Below are 10,113 nucleotides of genomic sequence, written 5' to 3'. Positions count from 1 at the left end.
CCCCATCTACATAGTGGTGTGTATTTCTAAAGCGGCAGTTTCGAATTACATGCAGCTGTCGTTATGCTGATGAGGTACTGCATATTCATGGTAGTACTCCATTAGCATCTGCCAAAATCCCTCTTTAACAAGTCCCCTTTGAAAGGAGGGGGCTAGTGTAGACATGGCCAGTGAGTCCTCACAAGCCCTTACAGCTGTTACAAGTTAGTGTAAATTACAGTAGTCATAAAGACTGACTCTCGTTTCCACTGAGGACCAAACCAGCCCCTGGCTGATCAGTGGAAAAATGGCTTAAAATCACCCTTTGCTCTTAACCCAGATGCCCAGGAGCAGAATGCTGGGTACACCCAACTATCTGGGACAACTTGTGGGGTTTGCACAAGTTGTGTTCATTATTTCTTTCCATTATTTTCCATTTCTGAGGTGCTCTGACTTCCCAGGGTTGGGTTGGAACCAAAGGCAGAAATGAATAAAATACTTCCAGACATTTTTCACCTATGGGACTTGAGCATCAGGATTCCCACATTTTGCAAACCTGTTTGCTGTCCCAGAATGGTTATCCTCTATTGAAGAGGGTTACTTAGTTTTCAAACATTTGAGCAATCCTATATCCTTACACAGCATCTTTTATGTTGAAACATTCCCCCATGTGACACAAACTATTCCTGTTTAATGATACACAAACTGGCCACCCACACAGAAATGCTGCCACCTCTGGAGGAAAAGAGGAAGGGAAGCAGGTGCCATTTCATACTTATTGACCAAGAAAGCTCTCCGCACTGGCAGCTGGGGCTTCAAAATTTCTAGGAAGTACCTTTCAGTTTCTTGGATTGCCTGTTCTCAGCTACTTAGGGTACATCTCAGAAATGTACCTCACGCTCTGTGATATGTAATCTGTAGTAATACATCCTACATTCCTGTAAAGCAATATCTCCTATTCGATTAATAGAAACCTCAGGTTCCTCTTTTTTACTTCCTCTATTGACCACAACTCACGTCATGAGTAAAGTCCCGTCTGCGTTGGCTGTTCTCAGCTTGGGTGCATATGGTGTGCAGCATTTGAATGCAGCAAACCACTTCACAGATTTTTTTTTCCAGTGGAAACGATTAAAAGCCAAAAGTCTTTTCTAATAAAATTGACACAGCTGCTGCTGCTGCAGAAGAAATTGTGGCATCACAATAGGGACTTCCAGAGTAGGACAGCCTATGGTTGGTGAAAGAATTTCCAAGACAAGAAGCCACTGTAAATAGCTTTAGCTTGTATCTCTGACTGTTTGCCTGTAAACAAGCTGACATTCAAGTTTGTTCTCTTTTAGAAAATGCCTTAATTTCCCCATTGTCTTTCTATTTCCTCAACTTCATCCCAGCTCCCTAGATCTGCAGGGACCATAGGGTCTGAATCCTTCTTATCTTGACCTCTATCCCCCCACTGGCCTGGGAGTGCTGCCATTCTGCAGTTTGGATTCAGATGCCACTGCTCCCCTTAAGGTGGGAAATACAGTTTATCAGAGGATCAAGTTTGGCCTATGAAGGTTTAGTCATTTTATCATGGGGACCATAGACTACCCGGTGTGCACACAGCAATATACCAAGTTTGTGTCACAATGACAATGCTGACACCACAGCATGATTCTGTTGCTTTAGAACCTAATAATGCAAAACAGCATTCCTCCCCTCCACTTTATGTAATTTCAAATCTAGCTATCAAACCAATAAAATAATAAATCTTCCCGCAAAGTGATCTACTGGCTGTGGGGTGGGTCCATCCAAGTAGGGAATTTTTCAGGAAATTTGGGAGGAGTGTTGGCTGTGCTAAGGTGAATAAAGAAAGTGTGAAGGATGTTACAGGGTTTGACCCACTTGAGTTACTCCATTGGCTCAACATACTCTGATTCCCGGGCCTGCAAACCAACCTGGAATATAATGGTTGAAGAGCAGAAGTCAGGACTATGTCCATTTTCAGTGCAGGCCTGCACTTCTGGAATTCCCTTTCATCTCAATATAGGCCAGAGTTTATTTTTTGCTACTTGGGAGACGGGGAAGGGTAAATCTTTTTGAATCATTCCATTTTGGTGTGAATTTAGCATCAACACAAACTTCCCCACTCTACTCCATCAATATTCATGAAGGAACCCCTTAAGGTTCAAAACTCTAGGTCGAGGTCGGCGACCTTTCCAAGGTGGAATGCCAAAATTTGACCTTTTGACCTCTAAGTACAGCCTGAGTGCCAGTGATACTTTTTAAAGTCACCAACGTCCAACTTACAACACTTCATTAATAAATGAAGTAAGATGCTGAGCTTTACTGTTTAGGTGGTGGTTGGTAGCATTAGCTGGTCTTTTGTTAATCCACAGGTGGCATGGCTTTGAGCAAGCTCCCAGCTGCATGGGGGACAAGGAACGGGGCTGAACTCCCACCTGGAGTGCTGATGAAAATCAGCTTGCATCCCACTCCTGGTACCTGTGCCAGGGGTTGCTGATCCCTGCTCTAGGTCCTGTCAGTTCTTGACTACTGTGTTGAGCATGTCAATTTACTGCAGTGACAGCAGCAAGTTGTAAGGTTAACATACATTAGCAGGTGGACCCAAACCCTAGGCTCCCCCTGGTCTACACCTCACCCTGATGTGTGAAAGCTACAAACTGGTTTTTGTTCTCTAGGGGTTTTACCTGGCGCTGTTCAGACCAGACACTTTTTCCTAGTGAAGATGCATGCTTTGACTAGATGAAAACTACCAGTCCACTGAGTCATGCAAAACCATTTCAGAGCTCATCCCTTTTTGTTCCTGCTTTAATAGCAGTGCATGTGGTTTATGTGTCTCATGTTGTTCAATTTATTGTATTTTAGGGGAGTTTTGACTCCCACCCCTGGGATTTGTGGTACTTAAGGATGCTGCCTTGATTGTTTCATAATGCATGGCTTTGTACTAGTGTGCAGAGGCCCTCAGCAAGGGGTGCCAATCAGCTAAAGCAATTATTATGTTAGAATGTATTTTTAACTTTTATTTATGACGCCTCTTTTTAGAGCACAAAATGATGAATGGCGCATACTGTTGTCATGAGGAAAGTATGTTTCTCATTCTGCATATTCCTTTCTTAAACAATAGTAATAATCTGGAAAAAATTAAAAACCCATTGGTAATGTGTCATGAATATTCTACAAACTGGTCCCTGCCCCTCTTACTCAGTTAGAAACTGTTCCCTTGACGAGACCCTATTACAAGTGCTAAGGGTGCTGCTTCGGAATCCCTGCCACAGATTGCGGACTGGGGAACCAGTGAGTCAGATCACCATAGTCCTTATCCACACAAGGGTTTGGGTCCCAATCCTATAAATGGCTGCAGGCTGCATAAAGGTCCACTGATGCCCCACATGTGCAACTGAGGCCTTATTGAGTATCTGGCCTCTAAGGCTACATCTGTGCATCAAGGTTGTTTCAAAATAAGCCATTCCAGAATAGCTATTGCAAAATATCTTATTTTGAAATGACACAGCTACACACAAGAATGAATTTTGAAATAGCACTCAGCTATTTTGAAACAGCATGGCCAGACACATAGTGCCTATTTCAAGTTAGTGCCATTGAATACCATTATGGCTTATTTCGAAATAACGCTATTCTTTGCCTGAACAGTGCCTGTTTTGAAATAGCTATTTCAAAATAGGTGCTATTCCTCCTGCAATGAGGTTTATGAAATTTGAAAAATGTGCCCCCTATTTTGAATTGATTTTGAAATAGCATGTGCATAGTGTGGATGCTTGCAAAGTTATTTTGAAATTGCAGCTGTTATCTTGAAATAACTTTGCTGTGTGGGCGTAGGCTAAGTTGTTTTGTTTGTATGGGGAAAAAGGAGCTTAGTGAAAAAAAGTTATCACTGACATTAAAGAGAGAGGAGTTACTTGCTGGAGTGAGGACTATTTGTGCATAAAATGATCACAAGAATAGGCCCTAACTAAATATGAAATGCATTATGCTTACTAAAGCTGTTTCAGACTTGTCTTTCAGTAATGTTCCAGGTCTGGCACAAAAATTCACATTTAACCAGGGCACAGTATTAACTTGCTAGTTTTGCCACAACTAAAAAGGATGGCATAAGGGTTTTCCTCCATTAATTGTTTGAGGCGAGGGGGTGCGGGAGAGGGATGTCAGATGATCCCACCAATACGAGACAGAACCAGTGGGCGACAAAGTTAGAATGAAGTGATGGTGGAGTCAGGAGCGGTGCGTATGTGTGGGTGATGTGGGGGAGGGTTAGCTTTGAGGGAACAAAGTGCTTGAGCCAAAAATAGAATCATGATGTGGTTGCCAAACATTAGGCTTTCCCCTTTTAATAAGAGGCTAGCAGATTCTGGAGTTACTGACCACACCATTGCAGCCAACAACGTGTTGATTCTTTGATTTATGAAGTGTTCTCTCTTACACGTCTTCAAGATCAATATTCACAGGTTGAAGGTTTTGTCATGAGCCGTGTGTGAGGGACAGCAGTTTGCTGAGGGACTGGACTTGAGGACCTCCTGAGGTCTCTTCTAGCCCTAGGATTCTATGACAAGCAGCCCAGGAAGACTATTGTGATTCAGACACTGCAGCTATACTTGGAGTGAGGGAAGTGGTTTCCACTTCATGTAAGTCACATCTTTAGGTTAAATTGGAAAAAAAAAAATCTAATCAGGCTAAGCAAGCAAATCGAGATTTACTATCCACTGCACAGGAATGAGCAGACTGAACTAGACACTGGGCCCCTCTAGGACAGTACTCTGTGTCCAAAAATGGACTAGCCCAACATGTTTATGTATTTATAGCATGTTGGGTTAGCGCCTGTTGTGTATAGTATGTACTTGTATATAGATATGGAGATATACATATCTCATAGAACTGGAAGGGATCTTGAGAGGTCATTGGGTCCAGTCCCCTGCACTCACAGGAGGACCTATCACCATCCCTCAGAGAAAGATGCATATTCTGACTCTCTGTAGAGTCCTGCCCCTCTGGTGTGTTATTTGAAGAGCTCACCTTACCATCTTATCCTGCCTGCAGAATTTCTGCATCTACTTGATTCTCCCAGGCTCAAACAATTTTCTGCATCCAATGGGATTCTGTCTGGTTTGTGGTTTTCAATCCATGTTGGCTAAATCTGGCAGTCCTTACTCAGCTTTTACTCAGCTAAAAGTCTGGGTTTAACCTGATCAAGGATGGATTTTTTTTAAAGCCTTGCAAAGTGGGCCATTGTTTCCAGAGTCACTGTATCAAGAGGGTTTCTGCCTTACCGAAAGGCAATTAGCAGTTTCCCAGCAGCTGGAAGACTGCAGGAAAAAGTCATAAAAAGGGGACTGTGAATTATAGCTGCTCTGATAGTGGAGTGCACATCTCAGAGACTCTAGGCCTCAGCATTCCTCTGGTGCATCTTGATAGGCGCACCCTTCTATTCGCGTAGAGATGTAGCACAGCATGCTGAGATTTGTAATACCTGTCTCTCAAAGTGCACCTCTCCAGTGGTGCCTGCAGAATCAAGCTCCATTAACGTCAATGGGAATTTGCCACTGACTTCAAAGACAGAAGGGTCGAATCCATACAGAAGGCCTGGACACACTTAGCTCACCAGCCCACTCTACCACAGAGGGATAAAACACTCTTTCAGGACGCAGCTGGTTGGTGTGTAAAGTGACACCATTGCTCCTTGCAGTGTTACAAAACACTGCCTAAGCTTCCCTGGGACGTGACTTTTTTGACACGCATCTTTTCCAAAACACAAGCCAAGCAACTGCGTTTTGACTTTTCCAGCTCGTGGGAGGCATTCATGCTGATGGAGAAGCTCGAGGTCAGAGTTGAAGAGGAGCTCCACTCAGTCTCAAAGTGAGCGCTAAACACCTGTGCTCCTCTTTCCTGTGAACAGGCCTTGAATGAAAAGGACCCCACCACCACGGATGAGCCAGAAACCCCCTCCCATTACCTAACAGTCAGTATAACTATTTAGCAATCCGCTAGCTCTATGTCAGTGTTTCCTAACTTGTCTTCTATGGAACCCCGGGGCTCTACAAAGTGAGAATAAGGGTTCTGTGAGAAAATGATGAGGTGTTGGCAACCTGCAGCTCCGAAGCTGCAAGTGGCTCTTTAAGGAGTCATGTGCAGCTCTGGACACTGCCACCGCTGAGTTCTGTGTGGCTTCCTGCCCTGCCACCGCTAAGACAGTGGAACTAAATTTAATTGGTTTAACAGCCGGCAGGGCAGGAGAGGGGCCCAGTAAAAGAAAATTAAGCAAAAATAAATAAATAAAGAAGAATGAAGTGGAACGGAGAGCAACCAACCACCACTGACTAAATAAGCTAAAAATAGTAAAAGACCCCCCAGAAAGTTTACTTTACACCAAAGGAGAAAAAGCCAAGATGTAACACACACACCTATGTGTGGTTAACTATCCCATGGAGTGGTACCTAGAGCACTTCACAGAGAAAGAATAAATGTCGTCTACAGCCTGACCTGAGAGCCATCTGGCCTTTAGCTCAACCTACAGCGGCACGTCTATGAAGCTCCCAAGGTCCCAGCTTTGAGTCTGCCTATGAGCACTTACAAAGAGAGCAAGTGAATCTCCTTCTCCTACTTTCATAGCTGTGTCTCCTCAGCAGTAGCAGTGCCTCTGACACAGTCACTCGACATAACTCCACTGTGGTAATTAGGTTCCATACTTCCACTGATTTCAATAGAGGTAGAGGGCAATGTAATACCTTAAAAAGAGAGACAGGTAATAAAGTGTTCTAGAAATGTTAACTCATATTTGACAGGACCCAAGCAGAGATGACTTCCACAGAATATATCTCAGGATTTACTCAAAAGCAATGAGAACTCCTGTGGCATCTCATAGACTAACAGGTATTTTGGAGCATAAACTTTTGCGGGCAAAGACCCAATTCGGAAGATACAATGATGTCACTGCATCGGACAAAGCAGGTCTTTGCCCACAAAAGCTTATGCCCTAATATATCTTTAGTCTATAAGGTGCCACAGGACTTGTTGTTTTTGTGGATACAGGCTAACACAGCTACCCCTCTGATACTTGTCAGGATTTACTCAAAACTCAGATCATATCAGACCAGAACATTCTGCAGGGAGTTTCAGTCTTCTGTAGATTTACATCCCACTTGGATCTATTTAGTAAAACCGATTGTTATTTATTTGTTGTGCTGAGTCACACTGCCAGCTGCTGCAAACTGGAGGATGAATGCTCAGTGTAAAGTTGGGGAAGGTGGGGCCAGCTGGCTGCTCAGATCTCTCCTGCCTATGCCCACTGATAGGGAGATAAAAGAGGTAGTTGCCTCAGGGCCTGGTGATACAAAAGGGCCCAGAGCTCATGGCCACCACTGCTGTTATTTTGGCAGAGGTGGCAGCCGGAGCCCGGGGCCCTTTAATTCACTGTTGGAACACTGAGTGACTGTGGGGGAGTTGCTGCAGTCCAGTGGGGCTGAGGATTGGCTGCTCCCTGCCTCACCCTTTCTGAAAGAAGCCCTGCCGCTTCCTGGGCATAAAACAGGCCCCCCTTCACTTTACCCACTGGCCTGGTGAAGCTGTTGGTTCCAGTGTTCCTGCCTGTCAGTGTGGCCCCTCAGTCAGGAGTCAGCCAAAGGCAAGTGTGGCTTAACCAGTCCCCCGTCTCTGGCCAAAACCCCTGCAGTGGCAGCTGAGACAGAGAGTGGGGGCACTGTTTGCAAATGTCTCAAATGTCGACAAAGCTATGGAGAGCTGGCATGAAAGGGAAGCAAGCCCTGGGAGCCTCATAAGGGGCAGGCAGGGAATGGCTACTTGTGGAAATGAAAAGTGAAAGAGAGCACAGGCACTGTACAGTCACGGAGAGACATCCACTCACGCAAACGGGGATTTTTCTTGCATGTCAATGCTTTCCCGCCCCCCCTGAAAAGCAGCAGCTGCTGTGATGGATGAGAGTCTCTATTTCTTGATCCCAAGTAGGCTGTTTGCACTAAAGGCTCAAGAAGTGTGTGAGTAATAATACAATGTTGGGTAAGGAAGGGAAGCTCAGAGTGAAGCAAAGTTGTAAGAACACAACCAGGAAAGGGCACAGAGAAACCAGGATTTCCTTCAAGCTCAAGTTAGCTTTGAGAGAGAGCACATTCCTCTCACGTGACAGGTAGCATTGCAGAAAATGTATGTCCAGCTCTATTTTACACTGAAAAATTAAAGACATAAATACTGTTACTGGGGGAGTGGGGAGGAGGCGGTTGTAATGTAATGCTACGTTATTTGGTAGAATTCATAATGGTAACACACAAGATTCCAAACAGAGAGAGACAAAGCAGGTTCCTCCCTAAAACAGAGGGGTACAACCAACCACACCTCATTCTAGGCTGGCTGACTGCAGATTGCCTGTATGCAGGACCAGGGCAAATCTCTGAGTATTTAAAGTGGCCAGGTTACAACTGTCATATATTTTCAATACATCACGCTCTGTAAACTAGAAGAGCTGTAAACCCTTCCCACTAATCCTCAAGGAGTGCTCTGATCGCTCCTTCAGCAGCTCCCCAATATAACTACCATTTGCCAGTATTTCTGCTATTCCTGACAAGTCTCGTGACCGACTTTCCAACTGCTCATCAGTCCTGTTATTCCTCCTGCCAGTGGCCGCATCTGTTCAGCTAGCCTCTGCTCTGCTGTAAAATCCTCTTCCCTGACACCTTAATCGCCCCTCCATTGAAATGATTTGTAGTACCCTAAGAACCACATGCTGCAATCCGAACCTGGGGCCTGTCTGTGCTGGGTGCTTTATATATCCTGAGGGAGAGACCTCTCCTGCCCTAAAGAGCTTGCTGTCTCCCACTCCTGCACAAGTGATTCTAGCTGCCCCACTGCCAGCTGCCAAGGCCTCTCTCCAATGTCAGCGTCCTGTCCCATTACCCCTCAGTTAGTGTTCTGAGGATCTGAACAGGAAAAGGGGGGGCCCATTGTGAAATCTGAGACAGACTATCAACTGTAAGTGCTATTACTGCTCCAGCTGCTATCGCTCCCTGCCACAAACCTTCAGCTTTTATTTCTTCTTCCTGGCATGAGTTTAGGTGGGCATAGAGAGTACAGTATTCCATGACTTATGAGGTTTAATTTCCTGTGGGCAACATTTCTCATGGCCTACAGGCAGGTGCTTTTTTCCCCTTCTCTTTTCATCAGACGTTTCTTTAACACACTATTTCTGGAACTCTTCCTTGTTCCTAACTGGGTCTGGAAATTTAGTGATCATGGGCCCCATTCTGATCTCTGACTGGTTTTACACTGTTACAGCTTCCCTGTCTTCAGTGGAGTTTGTTGTGGTTCACCCCAGGGGTGCTCAGAGCAGAATCAGATGCATATCTGCAATGCTTTTCCATGCACAGTTTTTACTGCACAGAACAATTTGTCCTTGTTCACGCTTGCCCTTAAGCCATCTTCAAAACCAGTGCATTGTATGACAGGTTTCTAAAGTGCAATAAACAGAAAACATAGCTACGTGTTTCAGAATCATATATTTAACAGTCTGTCTGCATTGGGAGGGTATGAACACACCAGTGCATGGGCAATGAATGAACCAGTGAATCCTTCCAAATTGTTAGTCCCTGCTTTACTATATAATTAACTAAAATCTCTCTCTCTGTCTGGACAATTAGAGTCCCCTCATAAAGTGAGGAAAGACTGGGGAAGTCAGAGCCAAGACTGCATTCTTGTACCCAGAGCTTCTGTGCCTGGATAGAGGCCTGAGTGAGAGAGAATTGACACAAATCAGAAGAGGAAGTTAAGTGTAAAAATATCTATTTTGCTTTTTCACGATCTCTGTTTTCATTGCTATGCTTCATTTCTACCATGTTTTCTTTTTCTTTTAATTGATTTTGACAGCATATTCCCCCAAGAGCCTCAGCCTGGCTTTTCCAGGAGGGCCAGTAGCAAGAAGCTGTGTGTAACGTAATGAGTCCTGGGGCTGCTTTTACCAAAGGAGCAATGAATGAGCAGATATAGTTCAGCTTTGAAATCCTCCTCCTCATCCATCAGAATTCTTCTGTCCTAGAGCTCCTTTTCCATTTTACTCCTACCCACAAATTCCCCAGGACCTTGTTGTAGATACCCTTCTCTAGACAAGGCTAAAGAAGA

This window comes from Carettochelys insculpta, chromosome 1, assembly GCF_033958435.1.
Source record: "Carettochelys insculpta isolate YL-2023 chromosome 1, ASM3395843v1, whole genome shotgun sequence".
NCBI lineage: Eukaryota > Metazoa > Chordata > Testudines > Carettochelyidae > Carettochelys > Carettochelys insculpta.
Note: the sequence above shows the minus strand (reverse complement) of the source record.